We start from the raw sequence: 15,051 nt of genomic DNA, 5'->3' as shown, positions 1-15,051 counted from the left end.
ATAATACCTCTTAATGGAAAAGCCTTTACATAGTATATGAATAAAATATAAGTATATATGTGGCTATACATGTCTTCGTAGATATTTGTCTCGTACACATTTGTTCAGTTAATTTTTCGTGTGAATTTAAGCCAGCTCTCATTTCGTTGAACAATTAAATCAACATTAATTACTTTGAACTCAACCCGAGACTCGCATGCTTAAAATAGCTTCAAATAAAACAGATATTTATGGAAGTTTAGACAGCGAAATTTTATTAAGAGAAAATGACAATCTTAATTGAGAGTTACGCAATGCAAACCACAGGTGAAAAAAGTGTAAGAAAATTATGTCAAACAAGTTTTAAAGTTTATAAATATGTCGTATTTGAGCAAAAGCATCTGTAGGTCAAATTTGGCCACAATTACTCTTATGCACTCAAGAAATCACTGATGAGCGCATGCTCGTATATGAGAGTAAAGAGGTAATAATTTGTTATTACTTTGTTTTCTGCATTCCAATCTTGTGACATCATAATTTTTGATGGCTTGTCGTCAACGTCACAATGCGTGTTAACGTGAGTGCATGACGAGGAATGATTTCTTGAGTTGCTCACATTCTTTACCTAGTAACCTTATCCAGTTGGTCAGCTTTCCATTTGCTTGTGGTACAATAGAAAGATATTTCAAAGGAATTTTATTAGTCATTTTTTGTTATTAAATACATATTTTTGATCAATATAGCTGGTGAATATTTCTAATTTGTCTGCTAAAAGTATGTGTCATACGATAAAGAGCGATTATTGGGCTTGCCCGTAAACAGTGCTCGCATAACCAGAGGCTGTGAACAGATTTGAGATGCCATTTATTTCCGTATTTTGGCCGGCGTAGCCGAATGGGTTGGTACGTGACTACCATTCCGCAAAGCATAGGTTCGGACACGATCAATGGAGTATTTATGTCAAGGAAAAGTTCGTGATAAAAAGTCATGTGCCGTTCGGAGTCGGTTTAAAACTGTAAGCCCTTCCATTTGTGAAAAAAAAAACATCAAGACGTACACCTCAAAAGGAGGAGGAGCTCTGCCAAACACTTAAAAAGTTTGTGAGCGCGAATTCTATATATATAAATAATTTTTTTTTCGGGATTTTGTTAATCGGTACTAGTCCCGGGATAATTTTGTTTTTAGTTTAGTAGAAATTCAATAAGCTGAATATTTTTCGTAAAAGCTGGTATATTTTATAATGTTAGATAATTAATTATTAATATTAAATTATACATAATAAAATTAAATTATAAATATTAAATTAAATTTTCTGAAACTGAAAGATATACGAGTATAGTAGTCGTATAGAGTGATTCTATCAAGTGATCCAACTATTTTGAACATTGTTTAAAATTTTTCTGAAAATTAGTTTATTTATCGGCTTGAGTAATATAAGACGTAAGGTGAAAAAATTTTGAAAAAAAATAAAAATTTAAAAAAAATTTTATTTTGAGATTTATTCAATGTTGCAAATTTTGTAGAGAGTTCTTTAAAGTCAAATATCTTTTCGTTTTAACAGTTTGATAATTATTAACATTATAATGTTTTTAAATTTCTTTGAATGAAATATAATTTAAAAAATATTTTTTGGAAAGAATTTTTTTTTTTAAATTGCCAAAAAAAATTTTTTTGACAAAAAATCCGATCATTTATATTATTTTAACAAAAAAAAAATTTTTCTCAATTTTTTTAACAAAGAAAAGTTTTTTTTTTTCATTTGTTAAGGACACACCATTCGAAATTCACAGAGAGATCGTTGGTTCGAATCTCGGTGAAAGCAAAATTAATAAAAACATTTTTCTAATAGCGGTCGCCCCTCGGTAGGCAATGGCAAACCTCCGAGTGTATTTCTGCTCCTCATAAAAATATCTGCCGTTCGTAGTCGGCTTGAAACTGTAGGTCCCTCCATTTGTGGAACAACATCAAGACGCACACCACAAATAGGAGGAGGAGCTCGGCCAAGCACCTAACAGAAGTGTATGCCCCAATTATTTATTTTATTTTTTAAGGAATTCAGCGTTCTTGCATATATTTTTCATTAACAGCTAAAAATGCCTACACATATGCAGTAATTACCAATAAATCCATAAAATTAATCTACCCGTTCACATATGGCAGGTTACCTCCAAAATTGACAATCAGCTGTCAATACTGTTTTTAAGGGCGGTAGAAATTGGTCTGATGGAATATTTAATTGTTTTTGGTTTGATTACGAATTGGGAGTTATATCATAAGAATAAGCTTAGTAAACCGTGAAAATTTCATAGTGCGACACCTCGACTGATTTGTAAACGGGCGTAATATGCGAGTACGTATGCTAATTTTTCGCTAGAACCATATTTTTCACTGCCTTACATACAAGGCAAAATTTCGTTTCAAATGATTTTTACATTTTTTACTTGAAAAAAAAAAATAAAAGAAATTTTAACTCTTTCAGCACTTAAAAACACCCATATTTCGGGATTGACGGCACTAAGTGGCGTGATAAGTGCTCAAACCTAGCTTAGGATTTCACCCTTAATTTCATGCCATATAAGTACTATAATTTCATACTAAATTACATATTTATAAATTAATCACCAAACTTGATTTTCGTTTCAACATTATCAAGAAGCCTTAATAAACAACAAGCAATAAATCGCAACAAGAAAAATAATATCCATTAGCAGCGGCATTTCAGCGAATAAATGAAATAATGAAAACGATTGCGTACAAATTTAATATCAAACAGGCAAAAATAATTTTAATAAATGAGTTGCACGAGAGTTTTTAATAGTGTCCAAGTGCTAAGCGAAGAAGCATTAGCATAAATCTTAATTGATATGATTGCTCGCATTGCCATCAAATATGAGTACCTCGTAAACTACTCTACACAAAAGCTGATTGGAAGATATTAAAAATGCAATTGATTTTGCGAAAAAAGATATTAGGCTTAAATAAATATTGCATGAGCGAAAATGAAAGCAAAAACAATGGCAGTAGATACAAACAAAACTGGAAAAATTAAACAGCGCATTAGTACTCGTATAGGCCGGTTTGCGGCATTTTGTGATTTGCTTTTTATGAGCGCTGGAAAATTGCTAAAAGCGCACATGTACGGGTAAATTGTGTAAATAAAATTTCGCAATAGCAATTGAAGTATAGTGCATTAATAATGGTATATATTAAATAATACATTACTATAAATATTGAATCATGCCCGGCAGCAGTCACACGAATGTATGCCAAATATGGATTAGGCTAAATACATCCAGTTTTATTTAGGGCTAACTCTCATTACCGAATGACCAATTTGGGGCTGGAAAGCACATGTAGGTAAGCTGCTTTATTCGTTATCGTAAATTTTTTTCTCAGTATAGGCAAATGTTTTAGAGAGCAAAATCACATATACATAAATGGTATAAGCGTAAATAGTGGTAGTTACATTGCACACATACAGATGTACTTATACATTTGTACATATACATAAAGCGCATGCTAGAAAAACTTTTCTATAGAAAAAATGCTCAATGTCTAGCACAAAAAAAAAAATTGGAAAAAGTTTTGTGATTTTTCAAAAAAATCGATTTTGCTTGCATTTTCTTAAAGTAGATACTCGTATATTCAAAATATAAAAAATATATTATATGTAAAAAAATTTAACTTAAAATCTTGAAAATTGACGAAGTTATACCCAACACAATACCTCAATGCAGGTAGTGAGTTACAACGGCCAATGAAAACTTTAAACGCGTTTTTCTCAAACCGACTTTTCTGAACTCGGTGGCCGCGATTTCTCGAAAACTATTGAAACGATTTTATTTTTATTTTTTAATTTTTGTACATGTATTGGCTACAATCGTAGCGCCGTTTTTAAAAATTCCAAAAATTAATATTTTTTCAAGCCTTTCGAAAACAAAAAAAGGGTAAAAACACATTCATTTTTCAAACCTGCACCATTTTCTCGAAAAAAAAAATAAAATAAAAAAATCACCACGTGCGACGATAGCCATTGATGTATAGATTAAGAATTTTTTTGGTTTTTTGCTTTCAGATGATATTTCACCATTTTATCGTGGCCACCAGGGTGCATCAGTTTTTTATGACGTCATTGCATTAATATTAATAACAATTGTAATTTTTAATAATTTTTAATAAAAATTTGTGTCATATAGTTGAACAAATGTTAAATAAATTGTAATTTGTTCGATGCTAAAATAATCATTCCTACTTAAAAACAAAAAAATTCACGAAAATCACTTATTTTCACGCGTTCACAGTGGTGTGCCCCCCCTTAATGTGGTTTTTAATTTTATTGTATGATCATTAAAAAAATAAACTGAAACAAAGCACGCGTCATTGAAAATGCTTATTTCAGTGATCTTAGTGATTAAGCTTTGCAAAAGTTTATTTTGTCTGCTATTTTAATTCAAGAATACTTTATAAACGATTTTTTAAGTGTGGTTTTGATATGTAAAATATCAATGTTTGTTTTATAGTTGCATACTTTTCTCAAGATCAAAACTAGCACCTATTAACTAATTTAATGATTAAAAAGGCTTGTATTCACATAAGAAATTGTTTTTGTGATCTGAGCGTATAACGAATTCCTTACGAATATTTCGCTTGAAAAATATGAAAAATATAATAACCAATGAATTTGTGAAAATTTATGAATTAAATAGAAAATTGTAAAAATAATTTTGTACCTTGGAAGAAATATATATTATATTAAAACTAATACCTAACAACAGGCACTATAAATTGTAGTATTTGAGTTGTTAATGCCAAATGTCCTACATTCAAAAATATTTCGCCACGAGTAATAGGAAGCTAAGAGAAGATATGTTAATAAATAATTTATAAGCTGTTCATACTTGCAAAATTCAATTTTGTAAGAACGCGCTCTTAAAGCTACCTACCCCACCTTTATCAGTGCCAAGAAATTCACAAACATAATGCTTGCATGTACCGTTGGCATTTCAACGGCGAGTGGCAACAAGTTCAAGTGCAATGGAAGAGTCATTGTAGACTTTGCTTTAAAATTTTGTTTATCATAAATTACTATAGGGTGATTTTATAATTATGTCATATGAAATTTACCGATTCATGTTGATAAAATGCTTGAATGCAAAAAAAGTAAATAAATAAATAAAAAATAATGAAATAAAAAAAAATTCCAAAAAAAAGAAAGCAAAACAAAAAAAGGAACGCGCCTCTTATCTAATCAATCTCAGTAATGAGTTGCTCTACCGAATTCCATTAAATTATATTTATGGATATATTGCGTCATAATGATAATTTTTTTCTTGGTTAATAGAAAATATTTATATGTATTTGCATAAAGTTTATATGGTAAATGCCTGCCGAAATAGCGGAAGCCAATAAATTTAGATTTCATTTAGTCACATTTTTATACCGAATGTAAATAATTTGGTTGCGTGTTAATATATTTAGTACATTTACGCGTGCATATACAAATAAGAAGTTTCACAATAGAAGTGTTCTGCCTCTGAAATATCATATCATATCAGACTTAGTCTATTTATATCAGATTATCAGGTTGACAGTGTTGTCACGCATTCACTATCAGATAATTTGCCAAATCACTATGTACCGTTCCACTGATTAATGACGTACATGCATGGTTAATTACTTTTGTTTCAAATGAAATATTATATTGTGCGTTTTGATTACTTGGGTTTATTTTCTATGCGAATATGTCAAATTCAATCGCAATGGAGGCACTATGAACCTTATATTAATATAGTTTTTAACGCCGAAATCCTATAAATGGCGAAAAAGTGGCGAAATAATTGGTTTTGCCATATTCCGTGTGCCTGTAGTGAAATCGCCCAGTGAATGTAGCAGAAATCATGTAACACAAATAAAGCAATTCGATCATCTTAGCTCTCATTCACGCATTTTGATACATCGTACTCATTTTTTACCGCTAAGAAAATATCATAAGTCTGTTCTCTCTCTCTCAGTAAATGATTGTTTTCTGCAATTTTACAGATTTGCATCTCGATGCTTAACAAATTTCTCCGACCCAGCGTCAAATTCGCAGATGATTCTTACGTCATGTGGACTGCGTTCCTAGTGGCGGGAGAAAGGCCATTGTCGGATTTATGATTCTTATTATCTCTATTCTTATATTTTGTTGTTATTATAAAGAAACCTAATTACCTTACTTGCCTAAAGTGTTTCAATTCTATTACAGTCCGCATTCTAGTTTCTTTTTTGTCGGCCAAACACCCAAAAAGGGTGTAAGCGCCAATTATATATAGATATTCATTAGATACATAATTGTAATTGTTGTAATTTTGTAATCAATGTTTTATTTATTACTTCAAAACCAAAAGCCATTTCAACCTGGATTTTGTTGTCTTTTTGATTAAATGATTTCATTTTCTCACTTTACCGCACATCGATGAATCGGTTGAGAAAAACTTTTTAATAACAAACTTTATTGACGCATTTGAGCAAGCTCTATACAATTTTCGTTTAATTAATTTCAGCAAGTTGATTAGCATTTCTATGGCATCATTAGAACGGGTGTGAATGGTCTTAGTCACGTGAGTCACAGTTGGATAATGCGTCAATTAGTCAAATTAATGAAACGTTTTTATATTTAATATTCGTATTTGTTTCGTTATTTTTTTTTCTAGCTGAGAAACCCGAAAATGCTGGTTGACCTCTTTTCAAACAATTCATCATCAGACTTACTATATGAGAGCAGCAGACGACGACGTCAATTGCTAAGCTGTTCGTTTTTATTTTATATTATTTGATTTAATTTTTTGCCTTTGTAATTCAAACACTCGCCTTCTGACACTCATATAAGTGGTACGGGGTAATAACCTTTGGCGATTTATTGCCAACACGACATACCCGTAGTAAGTAGGTACATACACACATACGTATGTGCATACATATGTATAAGTACATACATGTTGATCTTACCCGCTACCGGCGTGAATCGCAACATTTGGCATGCGGCACATGCTGCTTGCCGTTGGCCTGATGGAGGCTAATGAAATCAAAGCGTATTATATATGAGTATAGGTAATTGAGACACTCACAATTAGCCATGATATGCAGAAAAAATCAAAAATTAATCGAAAATACATACAAATATTATAAAAAATCTCAAAAACAGAAATGCGAAAATTGAAAATCGGTTTTCAGACGGTAAATCTCAAAAGAATCGATAATTGCTACCAGATCCAATTGAGTTTCAGGGATTGCTTTATTATCAGGACTGCATGTTTTACATTATTTCTATCTATATATTAGTGTTTATTTGTGTATGTGTGAGTTTTTTTTTTGTGTATCTTAATGGGCCGCAATTGATGTTCAATTAAGACATTTTGCTTTCATACACACATACATACCCGCAAGCAAAGCGCAAAAAATAAGAAAAACAAACGTCTACTTACAAATGACAGCGATGCGCTGAATGAAATGAGTGCAAATCGTGGCAAAGAAGCAAAAACAGAATTACAAGATTTATTACTAAAATCAATTAAAGCATACATACAACAGATACTCTTGCATGCTTCCTCTGGCGTTCCGCATGACATTCAGATAGATGTTAACAACTCGCTCAAGGTCAAGATACATATTTGAGGGTCAACTATGTATCGTGCATAATATTTGACCGGGATGAAAGGCCTTACAAAAGTAAAAAATTTTATGAAACATACCATAAAAAGGAGCAACACGTATAACAACAACTAAGCTTTAAGACTAGTGGAACTAAGCTTTTCTAATTTTAATATAATATTTTGAAAGTATTTTCGGGCTCACGGTTCTGTTTTAAACCTTGAAAATCACTCTGCGCGACCAAAAAGTCTTAAATTTAGTTATATTTCGTAGGATTAATACAGAGGTGCTTTAAATGTAAGCTAAGCAGAAAAAATAAGTTGTTCAGTGCAAAGTTGTGCGATTGACAACTCATGAAATGCTCTAAATGCTGAATTAAAAAGTTTTCAGTGCTACGTAAAGCAGGAAAAAGTTTCACTGCTCAGGCCTGTTCATAAGACCTCAAGCAAGCGTGCACGCTTGTGAATAGAAGGAGTAGACTCGCAACGTTCGGCGGTTTCATAATTACATTCACCCTACGGTTCTAGGGGCGCATTTTTACCTAATAAATCTGAACGACAAAAATCAGCTTTTTTTTTATCCAGGAAAAATGTCATATGCACGTGAAACTATGGAGTTTTTGATTTTCTCCCCAGTTTAATCTCTTAAGGGACAACGATTTTCAAAAAATAGTTTTAAATAATAGGACTATGAATAAGTTCGTGCGGTTTTTTTTCGAAATTTGAAACTTTATTGACGTAAAATGGTTACAAATTTAATATTCAAAATATTGTCCATCGCTTACTACTACTTTTTCCCATCTTTCTGGCAATTCACGGATTCCCTTTGTGAAAAATTCGGTCGGTTTTGCCGCAATCCACGAATCGATCCATTTTTTGACTTCATCGTAATTACGGAAGTGCTGGTCAGCCAGGCCATGTTGCATCGATCGGAAGAGATAGTAATCGGATGGCGCAAGGTCTGGACTATACAGCGGGTGGGGTAGGACATCCCATTTGAGCGTTTCTAAGTATGTTTTGACCACTTGTGCAACATGTGGCCGAGCATTGTCATGTTGCAAAATAACTTTGTCGTGTCTATCGGCGTATTGCGGCCGTTTTTCTCGCAGTGCTCGGCTCAAACGCATCAATTGTCGTCGGTAGACATCCCCCGTAATCGTTTCATTCGGTTTCAGTAGCTCATAATACACAACACCCAGCTGGTCCCACCAGATACACAGCATAACCTTCAGGCCATGAATATTCTGCGCCGACGTCGATGTTGAAGCATGGCCAGGGTATCCATACGTTGCCCGACGTTTTGGATTGTCGTAATGGACCCACTTTTCATCGCCAGTCACAATTCGATGCAAAAAACCCTTTCTTTTGTGCCGTTGAAGCAGTTGTTCGCATGCCATAAAACGGCGTTCAACGTCTCTTGGCTTCAATTCATACGGCACCCAATGGCCTACCTTTCGGATCATTCCCATGGCTTTTAAACGTTTGGAAATGGTTGATTGATCAACTCCCAAAGTTTTTGCAACCTCTTCTTGCGTTTGAGCCGGATCTTGATCGAGCAATTCCTCCAATTCGGTATCCATGAACTTTGGCGGCGCACCCTCGCGTTCTTCGTCTTCCAAGCCAAAATCACCACTTTTAAAGCGTGCAAACCACTTCTGGCACGTTCGCTCAGATAGAGCATGCTCACCATAAACTTCCACCAAGATACGATGACTTTCGGCTGCTTTTTTCTTCATATTAAAATAATGAAGAAGAATTCCCCGCAAAAACACATTATTTGGCACGAAATTCGACATTTTCAAGTGTGGTAAAAATATTGTTGTTTACGCTTCAAATAAAAAACTTATACTGACGTTTGTGCCTTACGACAGTAGCTCTCCAATGAATGTTTGGAAATGTGGATCGATGGAATAATAATCAAGTTACGCCATCTGTTGTAAAACCGCACGAACTTATAAATAGACCTATTATTTATGTTCATCCTATGACATTAATACGAATATCAGACGAAAAAGGATATGTCAAGCTATTAAAAAAAATTATTTACTTTCCGCCAGAACAAATATAGCTTTTTTATAATATCCATTGCGTATACCTCATTTCATAGGAATAAAGTTCAATATTTTTTTTTTTACTTTTTTATAAAACAGAAAGAAGGACGGTGTTCAAAAGTTAACACATATTTTATTAGTAGCTGGAAGTATCCTCTTTCATTTGTTATCCTTATTAATATCATAGACTGACTATAAGTGTTTAAAAACATTTTTTTTAACTTAGACTTTTGAAACTTTAAAGTCTTTTAAAAGATTGAACTGATAACTTTAATATGAAATTTTTCTTGGATAACTTTTCAAGTATTTTCTTACAGCTTACTCAAAAACATAGTTTTTGTTTACTTTGCAACCCTACATACTTGCTCATCCATTGTTTCGCCGAACACGTTCAGTTCGCTAATGCTCAGGGTCTGTGTTGCTGTTTTGCATGCAATTCGCTAACCTAACCCAATCGACAAGTTAGCGAACTAATATAAAAAAATATACGCGTGTTTAATAAAAGAACCAATGAATCTGTTTATTTTTAGCAAACCATTTTTTTATATGTAATATTTGAAAAATCATATTTGCAAAGATAAAAAAAAAACCAAAAAAACAGTAGACTTTAGATTAGTTCAGTTTCCTACATGGCATATATGTGTACGGCAAGCAACATGTAAATGCAAATCTGTAGCATTACTTAATGCAAGTGTTAAATGAATAATTGCGAGCCGCCGTTACTCTGCTACACACTACAAAATACACGCATACACCCACACACAGAAGCGACTACAAAATACTTCATTGACATAAAAAGCATTATCGGTACATTTATTCACTTTTACGATTACACCATAAATACGGGAGCACACAGGCATACACATTATGAGTATGTTTGCATGTACGTATTGTATATATGTACGTATGTATATTTGCACATTGCAGTTATGCGCTTGAGAATGACTTGTGTTGCCTATGTCTTTGAATTTGAACTCGAAAAATATGGTTGAAGAGTGGTGACTGAAAGTGAAATAAAAATATGAAGTGAGAGTCAACATTTTAATTAAGGATCTGATTTTTTTTTTAGTTCACTTATATTATATCCCGTAAATTTGAGCATATACCGAATTTTTGTAACACCAACTCAATTTGTAGAAGTGAGTTTCATTGGAGGTTAAAAGGGTTTTTAACAAAAATCTGATTACAGCTTTTACAATCATATTAGATTAAAATTTTAATAAAAAAATCTTTAATATATAATGGAATTTGCAAGATTTCTGTGGTGACTGTGGCTATATGCGAAGCGCGATATTATACAACTTGCATTTGAGGCTGACTAAATTTGCATACCTACCTACAGATGTACTCAAAGCGAATTCATGCAAAGCGATGATAGTAGCAGAAACTCATTTGGTTTCTTGCGATTTGATGGGTGTAATGTCAAAGTGATTTGTTTGTTTGTTTATATTGTGATTGAAATTTTGACATTCAAACCATCAAATTACAAAAACCAATGCGTGCAAGTTCTGTTTTTGTACTTATAATGATAATACAATTTTAGGAAAATGTCTGAAATTTCATTAAGATACTCAATAGGAAATACATTTGATGTAAATCATGAACATACTAACTACAAAAACTTTTAGATACAATTTTGATCTAATATAGTAAAATGTTGAGAGCTGATTTCAGATTCTTTACATGAAAAATCATGCATACAAGGGTTCCTATAAGTATTTATATTTTTGGCCGTGGGCACTTCCAGTGCTGTCAGGTGCATTCTGGCGTATCCATTGGAAAGTTTGACATATTTTACTAGCGTACTCAAAGCGTTTTCATGTGGGAGGCAAGTGTAGCTTACAGTGGCTTTAATTAATCATCTCGGCAAAAAAATTAGATTAAACCGTGGACATTCTCGTGCGTTTATCTTTTGCAATTTCAGATATAGAACCGTCGCTCAAACAAAAGTGCCAAGTGTTAAGAAAAAGTATTTTCTATGGGGTTTCCCAATTAAGGAAGGTCGAAATGGGGTAAAAGAAAGCTGTATTTGTGGTGTAAGCGAAATCCTTTTTTATTTGTTGCTTTACTTGACATTCGTTGTCTGCCAGCTTCAATACGTTTCTATTTGAGCCCTATGTACCGGTCGCCTATTAGTAATCAGTGGCAAACCTCAAGTCCATTCCTGTCTTAAAAACTAAAACTAAAAGCCATACAGATGCAGCATAAACCCATAGGGAAATATTTTTTATACCGACGATCTAAAAATCTTTAACATAAATTTAGCAACTAAGCAACAGTTAGATCTCAATAATGTTATAGTACTGAGTTTTATGAATAGAGTTCATTTAAATATAATAAAATGCTCTCATGCCCCATTTTCAAAATCTGGGTCAGTAATTTCAACCTCCTATTTCATTAATAACTTGCGCCTTAGCACTTTAAATGATAGAAAATGTTTAGATCGTATAAGAGTTGTACAAGGTGGTGCAAAATGAATCATTAGATTTGATTTTGAATAACTTTTTTACTATTTAAATGAAAAACAAATCGTTTTCAGTTTAGCTCACAAGTGTCAAATATCCTTGACGAACGACTCACGTCATTTGCAAAAATTAAAAATCTTTTGATAGGGTGACTAATTTTGTGCCAACTTTTACAACTCTTGTATGGTGTAAATCGGAATGTACCGAATTTATATGAATACCATACCACGTTTGGCATACATCTTTTAATTTGCCTGAATGCATTCAAAATACTACTACATTTTTTCTCAAGTTCTTCGTAAAAAGCAAGGTGTTTCTTAATCTTAGCGAAGTAGAAGAACTACCTATCCTCTCACTCTCTTTGGGTCACGACATTTCGAGATGTGCTTCTTCTTGAGTCCAATTATTTTCATGTTTCCCAAAGAAGCCTTTGGAGCAATGATATGTTCTTCTTGGAGTGAGTTATAACTCTTTATGCATCCTACGCTCTCGCACATAGAACTTTGAAGGAATTTAATGAGCTTTCAAAATCCTTGGCTTTACACAATACTTAGCCATAAGAAACTCCATAATTGTATGGAGCCGATACGGCACATCTCTCAAGAATTTTTACCAGTTTATTACTTTCATTTGGAGTATCGTTTAACTCATCTACAAAGAATTTTCAATAAAACAGCTAAATTTATTTGCATGAAATTTCCAAAATATTTGATTTTTATGCGTAGTGCTAAAAATATTCGCAATTGGTGTTTATACTAAGTCGCATGCCAGCAAATAAAATAGAAATTCCGTAAATAAATACATAAAATTAGATATAAACAGAAAATCGCTGAAAGAAGTGCGGAAAGTTTCGGTATTCGGTTGTGCTAATCAAATTATATTTATTCGAATTTTCGAATTATTTGTGTTGCATCTAAAGCTCCAGGTTTCTTTGTAGTAGTTTCAACTGAAAATTTTCCTATGCAATTTTTCCAAAATTCATTAGCAAATATTTGCATGTGTATATGTGCATACATATATATGCACACATATGTTTAGTGTGTGTTTAAAATAGCTTGGCGAGTAAGTGATTTTGCACTTTTTCCATAGAATCAATAAACTTTAGCAGTTTTGACTTAAATGATTCGAAAGTATTTATTAAAAATTTTTTTAAGATGTTGTATCTACCATTAAATCAGAATAATTGATGAGTTGTGCATTAAGTGAAATTGTGCATTCATATATGTATGTTTAATAAGTTTTAAAAAGTGCTGAAATAAGACATTTTTTCGAATGCTTTCTGATAATTTTTTTGGTTGCCAATAAAATATGTGGCCGTTTTCAAAGTTGTTTCCAATGGTGCAAAAAAAAAATATTTCCAGTTATTCCGAAATATTTAGTGAATTGCAATAAATCAACTATTTTATGGAATAAGTGCTAAAGAAATTTAGTTTTTAGACTTTGACCAATCAACTACTAGTGTGAAAAAAAATTTAAAAAAATTGGTGTAAAAATTCGTAACTCATAATTACAAATTTTTCAAAATTTGTAAAAGATCTGGCGAAGGAAAAAATCTGGCAGATTTCCAAACTATTTAAAATGCTTTTTAAGCTATTAAGAACCTCACTTATTCAAAACTCGAAAAGTCTTTCTTTAAATAAGGCGAGTTTTGAAGAAGCCTTTTTAGATTTCCAACAAAAGATGAGTAACAACTAACGATTTGTGTTCAAAAATGATGAAGGTCCCTGAAATCTCTTCCACTATAAAGTGTTAATTTTAAAGTCACGTCAAGTTGTGCAAGCTAAGAAGTGCAGGAGTAAAAGATCTAAGAGGCGACTTGGAAAACTTTGGGAAATAAGGCCAGTTCGATTCTCCGTATTCCTAAGTTGAAAAGAAGGCAAGAGTCACTACTATAATCAAGTGGCTTAATCTGGGCAACTTCAGAATTCGGCGTACATTTGATCCACCCTCGACGAAGGAAGAGCACGAAAAGCAATCCGCATATGGCCTGAAAAAGAATTGCAGCGGGACAGCGAGTAACGGGTTGACGGGTGGTGATCAACTGATCCACTTCCGTAAGAAAATTCGGTCAGTTAAACACAATTGCGATTTTCAGCTGAGATTTTTTAAAGAAATCATTTCGTTTGCTTTATTTGTGAAGCAACTCGTTGAAGCTTCTAGTTACAAAATACAAATTCTTTCTAAATTATTGGTATTTTGCAAGTATTTTTGTACAAATCGAATATTATTTGCCTCTTATTTACCTGCTGTTACTTGTGAACAACCAAATTGCCATCAAGTGATAAGAAAAGCAACCCTGACTCTTTTACCCGTCGGAGAAAATGGAAATGAACTTTTGCCGCCGTAAAAATAACCGACGTCCCCGCCGCAATTCTATGCAATTTCATGCTATTAAATTTGTTCTCATTTTATCAGCAGGTACCTGTTAACTCGTTACCCGCTGTCCGGTGCAATTCTGTTTAAGGGGTATTATGAAAATATTACTCGTAATACGCTACTGCACTGTCGGACACATGACCGGTGGTTTTATAGCCCCGTGGAACGATTTCTAGTTATAAAAGCTGTATATTTAGATGAAAAAGTGACAGAATCAATTTCACGCTTCCTGTGTAATTACACCACACTTTGAAGAATTAACTCCAGATTCTGAGGAATCATTTGATCGATGTAATCGACAGTTTAGGTACAGGCTTTTCGGAAAGGTTGACTGAATCCACTGGCAAGTTTCGGAAGCTTCGATCTTTCATAATGGCTCTTTGAGATTTCCGAAGAACCTCTTCAAGTCGTCTAATCTAACTTAGAGCAACATCTACTTTACTATTGGTGCTGCTTGATTTACGAAAAAGGTGAAAGATAATAATGACGGATAATATTTTTGATAGTTTCACATTTTTTAAATTTTTTTGATTATTATTATTATTAAATTTT

General features: G+C 32.8%; 1 protein-coding gene across 10 annotated transcripts in view; it reads right to left on the bottom strand.

Moving 5' to 3' along the window:
• Nucleotides 1–15,051, bottom strand: part of LOC128867760 (ion transport peptide) — a 120,988-nt gene that overhangs the window by 53,190 nt on the left and 52,747 nt on the right. The gene's annotated exons all lie outside the window — the stretch shown is intronic.

Source organism: Anastrepha ludens, chromosome 6 (assembly GCF_028408465.1).
Source record: "Anastrepha ludens isolate Willacy chromosome 6, idAnaLude1.1, whole genome shotgun sequence".
Taxonomy (NCBI): Eukaryota; Metazoa; Arthropoda; class Insecta; order Diptera; family Tephritidae; genus Anastrepha; species Anastrepha ludens.
The sequence above is the reverse complement of the archived record's forward strand: the minus strand, read 5'-3'. Positions and strand labels throughout refer to the sequence as shown.